This window comes from Tamandua tetradactyla, chromosome 2, assembly GCF_023851605.1.
Source record: "Tamandua tetradactyla isolate mTamTet1 chromosome 2, mTamTet1.pri, whole genome shotgun sequence".
NCBI classification, from domain to species: Eukaryota; Metazoa; Chordata; class Mammalia; order Pilosa; family Myrmecophagidae; genus Tamandua; species Tamandua tetradactyla.
The window spans coordinates 121,964,586-121,986,022 of record NC_135328.1 but is presented as its reverse complement, the minus strand read 5'-3'; the positions used below and the strand labels follow the sequence as shown (position 1 = coordinate 121,986,022).

At 37.7% G+C, this 21,437-nt stretch overlaps 1 protein-coding gene and 2 pseudogenes across 13 annotated transcripts in view; 2 read left to right on the top strand and 1 right to left on the bottom strand.

The window, feature by feature from the left end:
• Positions 1-21,437, top strand: part of FANCC (FA complementation group C) — a 446,081-nt gene that overhangs the window by 263,414 nt on the left and 161,230 nt on the right. The window lies entirely within an intron of this gene.
• On the top strand, positions 4,646-10,476 carry LOC143654213 (myosin light chain 6B pseudogene; annotated as a pseudogene).
• On the bottom strand, positions 12,435-13,080 carry LOC143654208 (G/T mismatch-specific thymine DNA glycosylase pseudogene; annotated as a pseudogene).

The window sequence follows — 21,437 nt, the reverse complement described above, 5'->3', positions numbered from 1 at the left end:
AATTATCATACAGCCCATCAGTTGCTCTCTTAGGTTTGTTATCCCCAGAGAAATGAAAACTTATGTTCACACAAAAGCCTATCATGCCTGTTCATAACACCATTGTTTATAATAGCCCAAAACTGGAAAAAGCCCAACTGTCTTCAGCAGGTAATTAGTTGAATGACCTATAACATTCATGTCATGGACTTCTTCACAGCCATAAAAAGGCATGAACTACTGAAACATGCAACAGCCTGGATGAATCCCTAAAGAATCATGCTGAGTGAAAAAAAGGAAAAAAGCCAGTCTCAGCAGGTTACACCCTGTATCATTACATTTATGTAGTGCAGTGGTTGTGAGGCATTAGAGATAAGGTGGTGGGAGTGGGAGGGGGCAGACAAAGGAGAGAAATGAGTGTGGTTATAAAAGGACAAGACAGGGCAGTGCAATGGTGGCTCAATTCTTGAATTGCTGTGCTGGAGACCCGGGTTCAATTTCCAGAGCCTTTCCATGCAAAAAAAAAAAAAGGACAAGACAGTGGATCCTTGTGGTGATATAACTGTTCAGGATCTTCACTATGGTGGCAGATACACAAGCCTAAACACGTGATAAAATTACATAAGATCTGCACACACACATAAATAAGTTAAGTAAAACTAGAGAAATCCAAATAAGATCAGTGGATTGTATCAATGCCGGTATCCTGGTCATGATATTATACTATAGTTTTGCAAAATATTACAACTGGGGCAGACTGGATAAAGTATACATAGGATCTTTCTGTTTTATTTCTTACAACTACAGATGAATCTACAATTATGTCAATAAAATTTTCAGTAAAAACTATGCTTACGTTATTCAATGAAAGAAAATATAAGGTTGAAAGATTAGACAGAAAGCCAGAAACTACAAAAAAGAATCAGATGGAGACTGAGATTTAAAAATAGAATAATTGAAATTAAAAACTCAATATAGAGATTTTACAACCGATTTGATATAGCTAAAGAAAACTAGAATATGGGTCATAATAAAATATCTAGAATGAAATATGTAGAGATAAAAGGTTGGGAAAGGCATGAGAGAGAATAAGAGACATAAGGAATACAGTGAAGAAGTCTAACCATACAAAATTGGAATTCCAGATGGAGAGGAGAGGGCCAATGGGATAGAAGCAATATTTGAAGAAATAATGGTGGAGAGCTTTGTAAAAAATGGTATATGATATCAAAGCACAAGTACAAGAAACCCTAGGAATCTAAAAAATCTAAAAAAAATTCATATCTAAGCATATCAAAGTAAAACTGCTTAAATTCAGACAAAGAAAATGTCATAAAAGCAGCTAAAGGAAAAAGGACAAAATACCTTCTAAGGTGCACTAATTAGAAGGGCTGGAAGTATGGTAAGACACTCACTACCTCATTTGCAAAATTGAAGGGAGCATGGAATAACCCAATAATCAAGAGAAATAATATTTCAATGAAACATTTTAAAAAGTAAAAATTAAGTGGGAAGAAATACATGTTGAACAATATATCAAAAATTTAAATAATTTTAAAGACAAGATCTGACTCTGCCCTTGCACAGCTCCCTCACTTGCCTCACCCTAATCCCAACTCTGTCAGAATCCTGTTTTTATGTGGTTTTTTAAATATTTTGTTCAGCATGGATATTTTGCATTAATTTTCAAATTTATTTTATTTTGTTAAAATATTTATTTTGATTACTGAGTTTTTAGTGCCCCTTTAGATTTCATACCTAAAACAAGTGCCTTACTCAGCACTCAGTATTAGCAGCCTTGGCATTTAGAAGTCAACAGCCTTCTCACAGAAGTAAAGGATCCAGAAGACAGTGGGATGCTACTTTCAAATGCTGTGTGAAAAAAAAAAGATTGTCAATTTAGCAAAAATGTCCTTTAACAAGGACATTTTAAGACAAACCAAAAGTGAGAGAATTATCATCTGCAGATCCACGCTAAAGGAAATGCTGAAGTTGTTCTTCAAGCAGAAGGAAAATGACCAAAATGATCCTCTACCCCCAAAATATAAGAAATCCATTTTCCATGTTCTGCCCAGCCCAGTGAGTTTCAGTCCTGACTATACACATACGAATCACCAGTGGAATTTTAAAAATATCGGGCGGGCCGCGGTGGCTCAGCGGGCAAAGTGCTTGCCTGCTATGCCGGAGGACCTCGGTTCGATTCCCGGCCCCAGCCCATGTAACAAACAAAACAAAAATACAATAAAACAAGAAAATGTTTAAAGATGTTTCCCTTTCTTCCTCCCTTCCATCCTTCCTTCCTTCTCTCTGTCTTTCCTTCCCTTCCTCCCTCTTTAAAAAAAAAAAAAAATATATCCTTCATGCCCTTCTTCAGTAGGTTTGATGTGAGACTTGGGATCCCTAATGATACTGTAGGCTTGGGTAGGAAATTCTGGGGTAATGGACTAGAATAATTCAGTGAGGCAGCAGTTGGATGATAACTGCAGACTGAGAACAAAGTAGCATGGCAAAAACTGAACTCCTTAGCGTCCTTTAACTTAGACCTCTGCTCTATATACTCTCTGTGTCTACATTGCAGCAGCATTTGTTTATTCTCTGGGATGTAAACCCCCTCAACCACTCTGATCCCTCCCTCTTTTGCTTCAGTTAGAACGAAGTCCTGTCCATTCTCCCCACGTGGTGTATCTCCCTTTCATCTCTCCTTTTCCATTTTCATTGCTGTCATTGCAATTGAGGCAGTTATTACATTTTGACAGCTATAGCTGGCTAATTCATTTCTCAATCTTCAATGTCTTCTTCCTCTTCCAGGCTATCCTGTGCAGTGTTGTCAAACTATTGCCATAAAGCATATCTCATGCCTCTGCCCTCCTCAAAAATATTATCATTTCTCCCTACTGTCTACAAAATAAAGCTCAGACTTAGTACTTTTAAAAACATAAATCAGATCAAGTTACTCTGCTTCTAATACCCATTAATTTCATTCCATTACACTTGACAGAACATCCGCAGTTCTATTACCATAGCCTACAAGAAGCTACATGGTCAGAACCCTGTCTTCATCTCTATCCTCATCTCATGCCACTCTTTCTTGTATTTCATCTGAACTTGATGATTATTTGACCTGGAATGCTGTTCCACAAGCTCTTTGTTTCCTTATCCTTTAGGTTTCTGTCCAGTTGCCCCATCTTCAGAGTGGCCTTCATGTATTTCTTTCATTCTTTCCTGTTTTTCTCTAATCACAGTATCCTATTTCTTTCTTTTATTACACTTACTATCTTTCTCTTTCTCTCTCTCTCTCTCCCTCCCTCCCTCCCTCCCCTCCCCTCCCCTCCGCTCCCCTCACCTCTCCGAAGATAGGAACTGAGTTTGCAAGCTGCTGGAATGTAATATAACAGAACTGGAATGGCTTTTCAAAAGGGAAATTTAATAAGTTACAAGTTTACAGTTCTAAGCCTATAAAATTGTCCAAACTAAGGCACCAAGGATAGGTTACCTTTACTCAAGAAAGGGCAATGGGTCAGAAACACCTCTGTCAACTGGATAGTCACATGACTGGCATCTCCTGGGCTCCATTGCCTTCACCCTCTTTTCTTGTGGGCATTCCTCACTTTGCCTCTCTTGGCTTCCTTTGGCTCTCTCCAGGTCCTGGCTTGCTTAACAAATCTAATCTAATCAAAACATTCCAACCTATATTGTTGGATTAGGATTAAAAGGACTGCTGCCTCCACAAGATTGTATCAAGATTAGAACATAGCTTTTCTGGGGTATATAATACTTTCAAACTGGCAAAGGAATGTAAACTATCTTGTTAACTGCTGTATCTCCAAAATTAGGTACATAGTAGGTGCTTAATAAGTATTCTCTAATTTATATCAAATATAGTTCCTTTGTATTGACATTTTTATAGCAAAGCAATTTTCTGACAAACGAATCATGTTTTCCATTGATTTTCATACAATTTAGTTATTTATAATTATTTAATGAAATTCTGCCTCTTCACATTCTCATGTAATCTTTCATTGAGTGGAGGCCATGGAATGTGAGAAATGAAACTTTGTAGGCAGAGACTGAAGTCTAGGGAAAAACAAGCTTGAAATAGAATTCTATAATTACTGCAAGATCCAAGAATCTTATGAGTATAACTTAATGTCTCTGAAATTTCCATAATGATCCTTATCGTTGCTCATCTAGTTATTAGTAATGAAAAAAATAGGGTGGGCCATGGTGGCTCAGCAGGCAGAGTTCTCGCCTGTCATGCCAGAGACCCAGCCACATTCAATTCCCAATGCCTGCCCATGTAAAAAAAGAAAAAAAAAAAAATCCTGGTACCTGCCCATGCAAAAATGAGAATAAAACAAAATAAAAACTTCAGGCAAATTAAAAGTTCTTTCTGTTTGAGGCACTTCAGAGGGGCTATATTAACAACCTATAATTTCCATGGTATTTTATGGTATTTTCATACAAAATTGCATTTAACAACCCCTTGTGAATGATGATAGATCCTCAATTTTAAAATGAGGAAAGTGATGCTCTAAATTTTAAGAAACATTTAGAAAACTGATTAAGTTGGGAAACTAGAACTTATGTCTTTGAACTTGCAGCCCAGTTTCTGTTTTACTACTGGGTTTCCCATCACTGGGGCATCAGATTTCAGCTGGAGGTGTTTATGGCAGAAACCGAGGATGTGAATAGACTTGCTTATCCCTTGAATCTGAGAGTAAGTAAAGGTGATTGTCGCCAAGCCAGTAGCTTGAACCACAGTTTCTTTACATTCCTTGGGTGTCTTCTCTGCCCTTCCAGTTGTTAACCCCATAAAATCACTTGTTTATAATGGTCACAGAGCTTTGGTTTGTACATCTAAGGTGCCATCCCATTAGTCTTGGAATTTCAACCTTTACTAGGAAACCAGTCTCTTCAAAAGTATTATTGCATTCAAATCTCACAGAATTCCTCACTCTTAAAAATTGTTTTGCCCCTGAGAGAGCTACATCCTGACACTCTTTCTTCTTGCTGCCCTTATGAAAAGTACAGTGGAGGTATAAAGCAAGAATAAAAAGTGGAAAATGAGGTAGAAGGCCATGAGAATATCTAAGTGAGAGATGATTAGTATGGAAGCAGTGGTGCTGGAGAGAAGCAGATTGGTTCAAGTGTTCGAGGTATAATTGATAAGACTTGCTGATGGATTGAATATGGAGGATGAAGAAAGGGGTATAGAGGATGAATCAAAGATAATTTCTCATTTTGAGTGGAGAAACTTCATGGATGGTAGAATTATTTACTTAGGTGACAAAAATATAAAAGAGGTTTTGAAGGGTTGGGCATGATAAGTTTAAGATGTCACACATTCACAGATGTCAGTACGTAAGCGAGGAGCTCGGGAGAGAGGCCAAGACTGGAGCTACAATTTTGGAAGGTGTTGTTATTATCTGCAGAAGAGAATGGATCCCCCAAAATTTGGTTTGGATGTTTGTACTGATGACTCTACAGACATACAAAGACAGTATGAAAAAATTTGTCACTTCATAATGAGGCTTTCTAGGGACAGCTGTACTGGTTTCCCAGCTGCTCCAAACATGGCTTGAGTGAGCAGGGAAAGAGCACTAGCTTGGCTTTTAATGTGGTTAGGGGGTGGGGCTGGGTCTTGCAAGGTTTGAACTTCTAGCCTGAGTCATTAGGAAGGAGCACCCGGGCTTACATATCAATTTGCCCAGATGTGAGACACAAAAGAAAGGGTAGTGATGAGACTTGAAAGCTATCAGCAGTTAAACATCAAAAATGGAGTCAGACTCTGTATGACAGAAGGCATTAGCATATAAGTCGTATTTTAAATCATTGAACTGGAGACATTGTACCCACACCACTTTCTGGGGCCCCACAGGACATCATGCCTCCCAAGAAGAATGTTGCCATGAAGAAAGCAGAGGGGGCCCACTGTCTCCAAGTGTACTCCCAAGCCAGCACCAGAGGTTCTTTCAACTAAGTCCAAGGTTGAGCCAGCTATGCCCCCTCACTGTCCCCTCTCCCATGAAGAAACCCAGGAGTCCCCCAATGACCTGTCCAAAATGGTGATGAATTTAACAAGGACCAGGTGGAAAAGTTCAAGAAGGTTTTTGAGCCTTCTTGACCAAGTAGAACCTGGCAAGATTCTGTACAGCCAGTGTGGGGACACGATAAGGGACCTCAGCCAGAAACCCACCAATGCTGAAGTGCTCAAGGTCTTGAGGAACCCCAAGAATGATGACCTGAAGTCCAACATATGGACTTTGAGACTTCCGCCCAGACAATGGTCAAGAACCGGAATCAAAGAACATACTAGAACTACTTAGATGGGCTTCAGGTGATTGACAAGGAAGGGAAATGCAAAGTTATGGGAGCAGAGCTCAGGCATTTCCTCACCACCCTGGGAGAGATGACTGAGGAGGAGGTAGAGACTGTTCTGACAGGTCATTAGGCTAGCAATGGCTGCATCAACTATGAGGCCTTCCCAAAGCACATCCTAAATGTCTGAGCTTTACAGACCCCTTGGGGCTGGACACTGGGTCTGCCCATGTAGAGCACATTCCTGCCACTAGAAGGTATTTAAGTGTTTCAAAATAAAGAGATGGTTCCTCCCTTTGTGGTAGGGGGAATCACTGAACTCGAAAGATGATCATCTAGAGATCACTAAGCTCTGAGAACTCCGAACATTTAATATAGGATGAGGAGAAAAGAAAGTATGAGCAAATTAGAACGAATGAGAAGAGAAACATATAGAGTGCAGTGCATCCCCTGCTGAGACAAAAGTGTTTCTAGAAGTCAGAAGCCGGGTATCCTGCCTGTACCATGGAGTGTAGTGGTTGTGCATGCTGGAGGACGCAAGGGGTGGCCCTAAGAGAGACAGATAACTTGGAATGCTGCTGGGTGGGTGGGGCAGTTGTTGGGAATTTTGGGTATCATTGAGTTCTGATCAGTGAATTGGCAAGGATAGAAGCTAGATCAGAGAACTGAAGAATGAATGTGAGATTAAGAAGTACAGTTTTGAAAACTCCCTCAAGGAATTTTGGTAAATGAAGAGCAAAGAAATGGGGCTTTAACAAGAAAGAAGGAGATAAAGGATCAAGGAGATCTTTTTTTTTTTTTTATAATTTGTAAACTGGTTTACACATGAGCACATATTTGTAAACTGATGTGAATAATCCAGCCATGCTGTGGGAGAGAGCAAGGATAATTGCTGCAGAGAGTCCTGGAAGAGTTAAGTGGAGACTGGTAAGAGCACAAGGGGAGCATCTCCATTCTCTAGGACAGTGGCTGTGACATCATCTCATGGGTAAGATGAAAATAGGGTTTGTGTATGCAGGTATTTGTGTGAATGGGCTGGTGGTGTGATGGAAGTTTTTTTGCTAATTACTTTTTTCTTACTTGTGTGAGAGGTCCGGTTCTCAGCCAGGGCTACAGGAAAGAGGTGGTGGTATGATGTGTGCTCTGAGGAGAGGGGAAAAGACAGGAAATAATTGTCCAGGAAGCAGTCAGGCATATTTACTAGGGAAGCATAGAAGTGTTGCCAGGCAGTGCTGAGGGCCCCATCGAGGATTGTGGTTGTGAAATCAAAGCCAAAGCAGTCAGCTCAGTCGTCTGATATTCTTCAGCAGGGTTCAGCTGTTCACTAGGGGACTAGTGGAAGAGATGATACATAGCTGGATTCACTAGGGTTGCTGTTTTACAAGGCAACTATCACAGTTGGGGCAAGCAAGGGAGTTGGAGGTGTTTACAAAGGAGTGATTGTTTAAGGTGGGCAAAGTATTTGTCAAACACATGACCTACTCATAGTAAGTGTATTTAATGAAGTATACTTTTCCAGTCTCATCTAACTATATGCCTTTCTATGTACATTATTATAGATGTGTTTTAACACCATTGTGAATCATTCGTACTGCTATTTAGGTTATTCTGAGGTTCTAAAGCCTTTTGATTTTGGTTTGTAGAAAACCAACTCCATTTTACCCCCTGGAACTAATGAGTGAGCAAGCAAGAGGTTCTGTAAGCAAAAGTAAAAATTGCAGACTTTGTTATGATTGGACCTGTGTTTGGAAATTCTGTGAATTGTGTTATGTCAGCATCCTGCTCATGGAATAGGCTGTGTAAACAATGGGTGTGGGGAGGCTCTGTGAATGAGCAGCCTTCGTTCTCGCTTATAGGCCTAACCACTGCAATTCTCCACATTTTTGAGTGTTTATTTCATAGTAAAAAGGGCTCTAAAAATACCAGGCCAGTTAGGTTTTTATTGTAGATCATTGCATTTAAACTGGCAAGGGACATATAAATTTTAAAAAGAAAAAAATAAACATTAAAGGTAATATTTTAAAGAGAAAACTACAGATCTATCTGTGGTAATTTGTTTTGGCTATGGATGGCAAAGTGCGAAGAAGTATAAGAATAACTTTGTTCCATCTTTTAATTTAGAGCGGTTGGTATGTTTAATTGATGTTCAAAAGATTTGAACAATAGCATACCAGAATACCCAAATACTGTGCTATCATGAGAAAATTACATATATCAACTTTTACATTAAAAGACATTCTCTTTTTGAACTTGACTTTAAATGTCATTCATAGCTCTCTGTATTATTATTTTGAAGGAATTATAGGACATTTCATAACATAATTTTGAGTAACAAGAGTGAAGAGAAAAAAAAATTAGTATTGATTAGGCTTTAGAACAAGAGACTGAGGGCCCAGGAGTCAGTCCAGAGAAGGATTATTAGTTGGGGGCTGGGAGTGAATATTAAAATAAAACTAAAAAAAAATGCAAGAGAAGGGAAATAGCAGGGAGTAGAAGTTGGTAGGAAACAAATAAGTGGTAGAAAAGCAAATATAAATATTCAGTTGTTTCAGGTTGCCATGTAACAATAACTTTAGGGATATGATATTTACTGGTCATGAAAATTTAAACATATTGAAAAATACAAAGGAAAAAAAAATGCTTAACCTTTTTAATATACAGGAACTTCTCCCTTCTAGGAGCCCCTGACCTGTTTTGTAGGAACTGTGGGAAACGGATCTGAGGGAGAGAATGTGGAGATCATATCTCTAATTTGGGTAAATTGAAAATAGTTAAATTTGGTAATGGCAATTGTTAATGGTTAGTTTGTAGGCAAAGAGAATTATGAAACAATGCATCAAAGACCTCTCTTTTTCTCTCCTTTCCTAATAAGGGGAGCTTCTAGACATCTGGCCTTTCCATTATTTTACATAGGCTCAGAGAAATTGGGTCAGTTCTGACACTGAACCATGAAAACTAACATTTATTTATTCACCTACTATTCACTAGATCTCTAGCTGGGTGTTTTACATTCATGGTTTCTTTCAGTACTCCTAATCTTGAGAAGTAAGTATTATTTTCTCCATCTCATAGATAGAGACAAGCCTAATGACCTGTCAGTGAGTTTTAAGTGACTTCCTCCATTAAGTGGCAGAGCTGCTAGTTGAACCTAAGTGTGTCTGACTCCAAATTCTGGTATGTTTTCACTCTGAAAGTATTCAAGTTCAGCTTCTCACCCTGCTACCAAGGGTCTAAGGCTTTTCTGGAGCTCCATTGTAGTAGATTTTGGACCAGAGGAAGGAATGCCTCCCACCAAGGTCTTGGGATGGGCTGGGCTTCTCTTTCTGCTCTGTCCTCTCCCAGTTCTTTCCCCGTGGGAGAATAAAAGCTACATATATGTAGCATTTAGATACGTTTGGGCTTTTGTCAGGTGTTAGGGTAGTGATCCTTAACATTTAGAGTGCAGTGGTGTAAGGTGGTGGTCCTGCTAGGGCCCCACTCCCTGAGGTTTTGATTCAGTGGACTGGGGTAGGACCAAGGTGTCTGCTTGGTAAGAAGAACCCAAATGATTCAGATTGAGGTATCTGCACATCACACCATGAGAAACACTGAGTTAGGTGATCCACTCTTCACAGTTGGCTCCTCCTCAGCCTATTCATACATTTCTTATTTCACTGTGGCAGAACTACAGATGATACCCTCACTGACAAATATGTGTCTGAGAATAGTCATCTGTGATGATTCAGAGGGCAGGAGGTGAACTTTGATAATAGTAAAGAGGGAGAAGAGAGAAAGTTAGAGGTGCTTAGAACCAGGAAAAGTGGCTGCCCTGCCTGCCAGATTATATTCCGTCTTCCCCAAACTGAGACTTGAGATTCAGCAGCAATCCAATATTGCAGACCCTCATGCATGCCAGCTACTTTGCATGCCTGTGTTGCACTTAATTTTGTGGCAATTTTGCAAAGTCAATTTTATCATCTATATTTTATAGATGATGGGTCTAGAAGGCCTAACAGTGTTTTAAAAAAATTACTCCAAGGTCAGGTAGCTAGGATTCAAATCATAGTCTGTTTAACTTTAAACTTCCTTGAATGTTCTTTCCTTATCCTTTATTTTTTTTAAATACACAAACAATACATTGGTATAATTTCATTAAAAATTCATATAATACATATAAAGCAACCTCCCCACAACCCAGTAATCTAGTCTTCTTTGTATTAATATAGGGAAATATATTCATTTGGGTTTTTTCCCCATTCTTAATATTTATTTATTTAAAAACCATCAGATTTTCAAATGAATTTTAAAACCTTTCTAATATTATTTAATTAAAGTGTCATATACAGGGTAAACCAGCATTCACTACTCATTTGTCATATTTAATTTAAAACACCATTGTTGCATGCTTGGGGAAATCCTCACCCTCATTCTCAAGTAAATAGTCCATCATAATTTAAAGAGCATTTCCCCAACCAAATAAAAATTCTATTGTAAAGCTACAATAGTTATATACCAAAGCAATACCTAGTTACATGCTTTCCACAGTCCCAGGAAAAAATAATTCCATTGCTCCTAATTCCTGATGCAAGCATTTTAAAGCACCCATACACATTGTCCATGTAGACAGCAGTACAATATAGTACATTATTTAAATAACACAAGTGGCTTTTACACAGCTTGACCTAGACTTAAAATAAAAAGAATTCCATCATAGACACAACTAAAAAGCATGTTAAGGGTGGGCCACCGTGGCTCAGCAAGCAGAGTTCTCTCCTGCCATGCCAGAGACCAGGTGTGATTCCTGGTGCCTGCCCGTGCAAAAAAAAAAGTCATGTTAAACTTCACAGTAAGAATTTGTTTCTCTTATAATAGAGAAAACAGACACTATAACTTCCTGGAAAAACAACAACGACAACAAACTACCTCATAAATAAACAGCATGCTCCCTGGGTATGTATGAAATCAGAATATTCAGGTTCATTAGGAATGAATGCAAATGGTGTTTTGGAATACCCAGCTTTGATATGCACCAGTCTTGATAGTTCTGGACTATTTGTAGCACCATGGAAAATGCATTACAAAATCACAAAGGTACATACTTCAAACTAACCTTTCTGTGAGGTTCGTTTAGTCCACAGTAACAAACTCCAGTGATGCAGAGAAAAAATTATCTGCTTAAAAGATTTACTTATTAAGAATTCTGTATTAATTATTTTATGTACATTTCATGTATAATAAAGCCCCAGTTTAAATAAGATTATTAAACAACTCCAGTATCTTGTTGTGCAGCTTGAAAGTTAATTTCTCATCACTTCCCAGGTCATATCCTTAATGCCAAGGTGGATAAAATCAGAATGGTGATAGATATGGAGGTAGGAATCCAGTTTCTTCCTATCAAATTTATGTTCCTCAAGTAAAACACAGATGAAGTTACAAAATTTAAAAGGTCTATTGCTTTCCCTAGAGCTTACCTTCCCAACAGAATAGTCTAGTTAATTCTAGAGGATGAACACACAGGGATTAGGAGGCCACAGCCAAGGTCCAGTGCCCTGTCAGGGAAGTCCGGTTTAGCTTTCCTGCAGCAAGGCCATACTCTATGTTTCTCCTGTTAAGCATCTGTCACAAATGTTCGCTACTGGTAAAGCAAAGAAGTCTGAGTGTGAATATGACTCAGGGAACTCATCAGATACCTCTAAAAACTACCAAATGAGACTCCACTGAGGGTTAACTTAATATATGAAAACAATATATTTGTCTCCTTACCAGTGGGAATTATTATTATCATGCCCTTCTTAGGCATAAAAGGAATAACAGTGCATCTAAATTTATGCAGTTAAGAATCAACTATAAATATTTAGACTGTTGCATTAAAAAACTACAAACTAAAAGTTACTCCCAAAATAAAATTTGTTTTCATGAATGAAATATAGCTTATAAGAAACTGGAATGATGGTAGATTCAAATATAAAAACTCATGTACAAAAAAATCCCATTTTCCTATTCCAAACTACCAAGTTCACACTACGACACACGTGTTCTGTATTATGATTATACCACTAGAGTAAATACTAATAAAACTCTTGTTAGCAAACTGAGATCCACTTCATGACAACTGCAATAAAACTGCAGCATTTAAGCCAAGTTGAGAAACACCATTCTTATGCATGGTTTCCTTCTTCCAGTTCTTGCATCCCATAGTTATTTAAGACTACTAGTCCATAAATGACTGGGTCATCCATTGCCCATTTGGAATGTCACTGAAAGTTAGTTCTCTACTTAACAGTGAACTGTCAGTTAGCCCATTTGAAGGGAAGCTGCAAGGTTCACTGTAGCATGGATATGAAGTACCGCCATATGCTGCATAGCCGAGATCATATTTTCCTTCCTTAACAGCCATCTTCTTTCATCCTCTTGGGCAAGCTGTGAGTAAAATGTGTATTGCACCTTTTGAACGTCTGTGTTTCATTCAGTGCCTTTCAACTAATCCCTTAAGTCCTTAGCTTTATGTAGTAATGACCTTTGTTCTGGGCTTGAGGAAACTGAGCACATCTAGTACTGAATGATGCCATAACATAGAGAGTTTTTGTGTCTGGGATCTTAATGAAGTTGAAGCCCAAATTCTAAGTTCTTAACCTTTACTCCAAAAACTTTACTAAAAATTTCATAAATGCATTTTCCATTAAACACTGATATTCATAGCTGATATTTCTGTAACTTCTGCACCACAGTACGTCCTCCTTCACGAAATTCTTTACTGGAAAGATCCTTGCTACCTGGAATTGTCCTTTCCACTGTGTTGGTAAATCAATAGCCTTTGCCACCACAATGCCTATGAGGACATTTCTTTTTTTTCCACAAAGATTCCCATCCCTAACCCCCATATTCCCAGCTTGGGGAATGTATTGACATTTAGTTTTGGCATGCTGCTTTTGTTACATTCAATGGAAGCATATTGCAATGTTACTGTTAACTGTAGACCCTAGTTTGCATTGACTTTATTTTTTCCTGTGTACCATCCCATTTTCAATACCTGGAAGTATTTATTCTCCCTCATGCAAAAACATTGTTATATTTGTGCATTTAATCACCATCGTTGTCCACTCTAGGCATTCCTAAGTTATACCTTTACCCTCTGTCTTTTCTTCTAGTGTCATACATGCCCCCAGCCCTTCACCCTCAACCATACTCACATTGAGATTCATTCAGTGTACTTATGTTATTGTGCTACCATCAGATAGTACTGTGCTATCCATTTCTGAATTTTTACAGTCAGTCCTTTTGTATATTCTGTACTCCTTCAAAACCAACTGTTAAATCTCTGCCCTCTTTCTATCTACTGATAACCTGTGTCCTTAAACTCCCAAAGTTCACTCCTTAGTGTTAGTTCATATTAATGAGACCATACAGTATTTGACCTTTTGTTTCTGGCTAATTCCATTTAACATAATGTCCTCAAGTTTCATCCACATTATTACTTGTGTCATGACTGTATTCTATCTTAAAGCTGTGTGATATTCCATTGTATGTATATACTACAGCTTGTTCAGCCACTTGTCCGTTGATGGACGTTTGGGCTGTTTCGGTCTCTTGGCAATTATGAATAATGCTGCTGTAAACATTGGTGTGGGGTGCATGGGTGGTTCCATGGTAGAATGCTTGCCTTCCGTGTGGGAGACCCAGGTTCAATTCCCGGAACATGCACTGGAAAAAACAAAAAAGTAAAAAACATTGGTGTGCAATTGCCCTTTTGTGTCCTTGCCTTAAGTTCCTCTGAATATATACACGCAGCAGTGGGATTGCTGGATCATATGTCAGTTCTGTACTTACCTTCCTGAGGAACTGCCAGACTAACTTCCAGAGCAGTGGCACCACTCTGCATTACCACCAACGGTGGATAAGTGTGTTTCTTTGTCCTGTCCTTTCCAGCACTTGTCATTTTTGTTTTTTTGATAATAACTATCCTAGTGAATGTGAGATTGTATCTTATTGTGATTTTAATTTGCATTTCCCTAAAAGTCAGTGAAGTTGAACATCTTTTCTTATCCCTTTTAGCCTTTTATTTTTGTTTTTCTTCTTCTGAAAAGTCTCTGTTTATGTCTTTTGCCCATTTTTAAATTGGGTTGTTTGTCTTTTTGTTGTTTAGTTGTAAAATTTCTGTATCTATTCTGGATATTAAACGCTTTTGTGTTATATGGTTTCCAAACATTCTCTCATTGTGTAGGCTACTCTTTTACTTTATTTACAAAGTGCTTTGATGCACAGAATTGTCTAATTTTGAGACGATCCCATTTATCATCTCATAATTTTTCATTGCTTTCATATTCATTTTTCATTGCTTGCGATTTGGATGTAAAGTCTGGGAAACCACCTCCTATCACAAGATTTGTGAGATATTTCCCTACATTTTCATCTAAAAGTTTTATTTTCTTTTCTCTAATATTTAAATCTTTGATCCATTTTGAGTTGATTTTTGTGTAGGGTGTGATTTATGAGTTCTCTTTCATTCTTTTGCATATGGATATCCAGTTCTCCAAACACCATTTATTGAAGAGGCTGCTCTGTCCCAGTTGGGTTGGCTTGACCACCTTATCAAAGATCAGTTGTCTGGAATGGTGCAATGGTGGCTTTCGATGGCAGAATTCACACCTGCCATGCTGGAGACCCAGGTTCGATTCCTAGATCCTGCCCATCCCCAAAAAGATCAATTGTCTGTAGATGAGAGGGTCTATTTCTGAACACTCAATTCAATTCCATTGGTTGGTATATCTCTCTTCATGTCAGTACCATGCTGTTTTACCACTGTAGCTTTTTAATATCCTTCAAAATCAGGTAGTATGAGACCTCCCAGTTCATTTTCTTTCTCAAGATTTTTAGCTATTTGGGGCATGCTGTCCTTCCAAATAAATCTGGTTATTGGTTTTTCTATTTCTGTAACACAAGTTTTTGCTAGTTTAATTGGTATTGCAGTGAGTCTATAAATCAATTTGTGTAAAATTGACATCTTAACTATATTTAGTCTTCCAATCAGTATACATGTTATGACCTTTCATTTATCGAGATCTTCCTTGATTTCTTTTAGTAATTTCTTGTGATTTCTCTGTGTTTAGGTCTTTTGTTTCCTTAATAAATTATTGCTAAATATTTGATGAATTTGGTTACTTTTGTTAATGGAATTTTTTTCTTGACTTCCTCCTCAGATTGCTCACTATTAGTGTATAGAAATACTATTGATTTGGGGTTGTTGATCTTTTAATCCCTGTTCAGCACTGTAGGTTGAAAGCTTGATTAGATTATCTCCAGGTAGATGTGGCACACCCAATTGTGGGTATGACCTTTGATTAGATGAAGTTGTGACTCCACCCATTCTGGGGCGAGAGAGTTGATTAGTGTACTGGAATCCATTAGAAGAGGAAACATTGGAGACAGCCAGAAATGACAGAAGCCTCAGATCCGACAGAAACTTCACAGCAGGACTGACACAGATGTGGACACATGGACAACAGAGATATGAATGTTTGGAAATGCTTGGAGGCCAGTTGACATTTCCAGGAGATATTAAGCAAGCCAGAACCTGGGGAGAGCCAAGGGCAGCCAAGAGATGAAAGCCAGCCCTGGCGAAGTAAAGTAAGGAATGCCCACAGGAACAGAGGTTTATAGCAACAGAGCCCAGGAGCAAGGGACTAGCAGATGCCATCTACATAACTGTCCCATTGACAAAGGTGTTCCTGACCCGTCAGCCTTTCTTGATTCAGAGTAACCTCTTGTTAGTGCCTTAACTTGGACATTTTCACTTCCTTCGAACTGTAAGCTTGTAACTTATTAAATTCTCCTTTTTAAAAGGCATTCCAGTTCTAGTTTATTACATCCCAGCAGCTTACAGACTAACACACCTACCATAATAACCCTCACTCCACGAGTCAGAGAGCCAATGTGGGGATTCTGCCAGTTGCTGAGTATGTTGATTCCAATTATGCATTCTGGAATTGGGGAAATGACCACAGAATGGGTCCAGGGACCCACTGAACCTTCTGTGAGACAGACCTGAGCTGATTACTGGAAACAGAATGATTAGTGCCTCTGAGTCTAGTCAGAGTAGAAAACCAATTGTAAAAACCCATTTTTAAGATTCTGTTTCTGAAGAACCACTCCTGATACCAATCTGTGTTAGTCAGGGTTCTCCAGAGAAACATAACCAACAGGAGAGATCTGAAAATACAGATTTATAAAGATATTTCATGCAACCATGGGAATGGAAGAGTCTACAATCCATATAGCAGTCTGTAAAGCTGGTGGTTCCAATGAAGAGTCTAGAAAAACTCCACTGGAGAGGCTTGCTTGCTGAAGAAGCAGTCAAATAGTTTCTTCTTCCTTAAAAGCCTTCAACTGCTTGGGTTATCTCATTGTGGGAGACATGCCTTAGTTGATTACAGATGTAATCAGCCATTGATGCAGTCAACTGACTGATGATTTAATGCACCAGCCTTCTGGTTTATCAACCAGCCATGAAATATCCTTGCAGACAACTGGACATAATCACTTGGTCAAATTGACACCAGAACCTAACCATCGCAATGGCTGTTCTAGTAGGTGTGCGATGATATCTCATTGTGGTTTGGATTTACATTTCCCTAATAGGTAATGGAGTTGAACATTTTTTCATGTTTTTGATCTATTTGTATTTTCCTTTGGAGAAATGTCTGTCCATTCATTTTGCCCATTTTTTAATTTTGTTTTGGTCCTTTTGTTGTAAAGTTCTACAATGTCTTTATATATTCTAGGTATTAAACCCATATCTGATATGTAGTTTCCAAATATTATCTCCCATTGTATAGGCAACCTTTTCACTTTTCTGACAAAATCATATGATGTACAAAAATGTTCAGTTTTGAAGAGATCTCATTTATCTATTTCTTTTTTTCATTGTTCGTGCTTTGGGTAGAAGGTCTAGGAAACCACCTCCTATCACAAGATCTTTAAGAAATTTCCCTACATTTTCTTCTAAAAGTTTTATGGTTTTAGTTCTAATGTTTAGGTCTCTGATTCATTTTGGGTTAATTTTTGTATAAAGTGTGAGATAGGGGTCCTGTTCATCCCTTTGGATATATAAATATCTGATTCTCCAAGCCCCTTTGTTGAAGAGGTTGCTATGTCTTAGTTGGGTCAAAGTGACTGCCTTTTCAAAGATCAATTGTATGTAGATGTGAAGATCTGTTTTTGAACACTCAGTTCAATTCCATTGGTCAGTATACCTTTGTTTGTGCCAGTAACATGCTGTTTTTACCACTGTAGCTTTGTAATATGCTTTAAAGTCAGGTAGTGTGAGACCTCCAGCTTCATTTTTCTTTCTCGAGAGAATTTAACTATTTCGGACATCTTGCGCTTCAAAATTATTTTGGTTATTTTTTCTATTTCTGCAAAGTAAGTTATTGGGATTTTAATTGCTATTGCATTGAATGTATTAATCAATTTGAGTAGAATTGATTAACCATATTTAGTCTTCCAACCTGTGAACATGGTATGTCCTTCCATTTATTTAGGTCCTCCTTGATTTCCTCTAGCAATGTTTTGTAATTTTCTATGTATAGGTCTTTTATGTCCTTGGTTAAATTTATTCCTAAATATTTGATTCTTTTGGTTGCTTTTTTTTTTGCCATGGTCAGGTTCTGGGAATTGAACCCAGGTCTGTGGTAGGGCAGGCAAGAATTCTGCCACTGAGTCACCATTGCACCGCCCCTTGGTTGCTATTTTAAACATAATGTTTTTCTTGATTGACTCCTCAGATTACTCATTACTAGTGTATAGAGACACTACTGATTTGAGGTGTTGCTCTTGTACCCTACCACTTTGCTGTACTCATTTATTAGCTGTAGTAGCTTAGCTGTAGATTTTTTGGGATTTTTGAGGTATAGTATCATGTCATCTGCAAATAGTAAGAGGTTTACGTCTTCCTTTCCAATTTGGATGCCTTTATTTATTTTTCTTGTCTAATTGCTCTGGCTAGAACTTCCAGCACACTGTAATAACAATGATGACATTAGGTGTCCTTGTCTTGTTCCTGATCTTTGAGGGAAAGCTTTCAGTCTTTCCCCACTGAGTATGATGTTAGCTGTGGGTTTGTCATATATTCCTTTTATCATGGTGGGGAGGTTTCCTTCTATTCCTAACCTTAAAGTCTTTTCATCAAGAAACAATTTTCAATTTTATCAAGTGCATTTTCTGCATCAGTCAACATTATCATGTTTTTTCCCTTTGATTTGTTGATATGGTGTATTACATTAATTGATTTTCTTGTGTGCAGCAGCCTTGCATACCTGTAATAAATCCCACTTGGTCATGGTGTTAATTTTTCTATCATGTTCCCAGATTCAATTTGCACATATTTTGTTGAGGATTTTTGCATCTATATTCGTTAAAGAGATTGGTCTATAATTTTCTTTTCTCGTAGTATCTTTGTCTGCTTTTGGTATTAGCGTAATGTTGGCTTAATAGATTGAGTTAAGTAGCTTTCCCCCCTCTTCAATTTTTTTAAAGAGTTTGAGCAGGATTATTGCTAATTTGTTCTTGAATACTTGGTAAAATTCATATGTGAAGCCATCTTTTCCTGAACTTTTCTTTGTTGGGGGTTTTTTGATAACTGATTCAATCTCCTTACTTGTGATTTGTTTCTTGAGGTCATCTATTTCTTCTCAAGTCAATGTTGGTTTTTCATGTCTTCTGGAAAGTTGTCCATTTTGTTTAGTTTATTAGCAACATATAGTTGCTCTTAGTATCTTCTCAAACTGTATCCTTTATTTCTGCAGGGTCAGTTAGTTATGTCCTCCTTCCTCTTTCTGCTTTATTTATTTGCGTCTTCTCTCTCTCTCTTAGTTTGTCACTCTAGCTGAAAGTTCAATTTTATTAATATTCCCAAAGAACCAACTTCTGATTTTTTTTATTCTCTCTATTGTTTTCATATGTTCAGTTTCATTTTTTCTGCTCGAATCTTCATTATTTCTTTCCTTCTGTTTGCTTTGGATTTAGTTTTTCTGTTCTCTTCTCTTTTTCCTCCAGGTGAGCCATCAATTCCTTAATATTGTTTTCTCTTCCCTTTTTTTTTTTTAACATGGACAGTTAGGGCAATAAATTTCTCTCTCAATACTGCCTTTACTGCACCCCATAAGGTTTGATATGTTGTGCTCTCAATTTGCCTTGAGATATTTGCTGATTTCTCTTGTAATTTCTTCCTTGACCCACTGGTTATTTTAAAGTGTGTTGTTTAGCCTCCACATATTTTTGAGTTTTACAGTCTTCTTTCTGTTATTGATTTCCAACTTCACTCCATTATGATCTGAGAAAGTGTTTTATATAATTTTGATCTTTTTAAATTTATTTAGACTTGCTTTGTGACCCAGCGTGTGGTCTCTCCTGGATAATGATTTATAAACAGTTGAGAAAAATGTGTGTCTTGCTTTTGAGGGGTACAGTGTTCTGTAAAAGTCTGTTAAGTCTAATTCATTTACCATTCTATTCAACATCTCTGTTCTTTACTGATCCTCTGTCTAGATGGTCTATCCATTGATGAGAGTGGTGTATTGAAGTGTCCCTCTATTATTATAGAGGTTTTACTTCTCCCTTCCGTGGTGTCAGTGTTTGTCTCATGCATTTTGGAGCATTCTGGCTCAGTGCATAAACATTTATGATTATAATGTCATCTTGATGAATTGTCCCTTTCATTAATACATAGTTTCCTTCTTTGTCTCTTTTAACTGTTTTACATTTGAAATCTAATCTGTCTGATATTTCAGTGTGGTTTTTGTTTGTTTATTTGTTTGTTTGTTTGTTTTGACATGGGCATGCTCCAGGAATCAAATCTGGGTGTCCAGCATGGCAGGCAAGAACTCTGCCACCGAGCCACCATTGCCTGCTCTCTAATTTGTCTGATATTAAAGTAAGTCTCTGGTAGACAGCATATAGATGGGTCCTGTTTTTTAATCCATTCTGCCAGTCTCTTTGTTTTGAGTGAGGAGTTTAATCCATTGTAAAGTCAATACTGCTGCCATTTTGTCTTTTAGATCTTATATAACATACCATTTTTCCCCCTGTCATTTAACCTTAACTAATAGTCTTCATTTCTAAACTCTTTTCCACACATCTCTCTCCTGTCTTTTCCTGTCTGCCCATAGTGTTCCTTTTTGTATTTCTTGTAGAACAGGTCTCTTGTTCACAAACTTAGTGTCTGTCTGAAAATATTTTCATTCCTTTCTCCTTTTTGAAAGTTCCCTAGATATAGATTTTTTTGTTGAATGTTTTTCCCTTTCAATATCTTAAAAATATTATCCCACTGCCTTCTTGCCTCCATGGTTTCTGTTGAGAAATCTGTACATAGTTTTATTGAGCCTCCCTTGTATGTCATGGATTACATTTCTCTTGCTGTTTTCAGAATTCTGTCTTGGTCTTTGATATTTGACAGTCTTGGAGTGAGTCTATTCAGATCTATTCTGTTTCAGGTATGCTGCACCTCTTAGTTCTGTTCATTTTATGTCTTCTGAAAGAGATGGGAAATTTTCAGTGATTATTTCCTCCATTATTCTTTCTGCCCCCTTTCCTTTCTCTTCTCCTTCTGGGACACCCATAGCCCTGAGCTTCATGTTGTCATTCAATCCCCTGAGACCCTCCTCATATTTTCCGACTTTTCCCTATCTGTTTTGTATATAGGATTTCATATGTCCTTTCCTCTAGTTCACTAGTCCTTTCTTCTACCTCTTCAAATCTGTTGTATGTCTCCATTGTGTTTTTCATCTCTTTCTTTATGGCTTTCATCCCTACAGTTCTCCCATTTGTTTTAGCAAGCTTTTGAGTTTCTATATGGTCACAGTATCTTCTTTTTATCCTTCAGCTTTTTTGCCACATTTTCCTTTACCTTGTTGATTTGATTTAGAAGATTTGTATGAACATCTTTAATTATTGTTCATTTGATATATCAAATGATAATTTGATATTATTAATCAATGATAATTTGATTTATCGCTTGTTATCTCATTTGAAATTTAGTGTGTTCTCTTGGGCCACAAGTTTGCATTTCCTAGTATGACTCCTGATTTTTTCCTAGTTTCTAGGCATCTAATTTCATTGATAGGTTTAATATAGTGGTCATTTTCTTTCTTTTACCTAGGGTTTTCTTG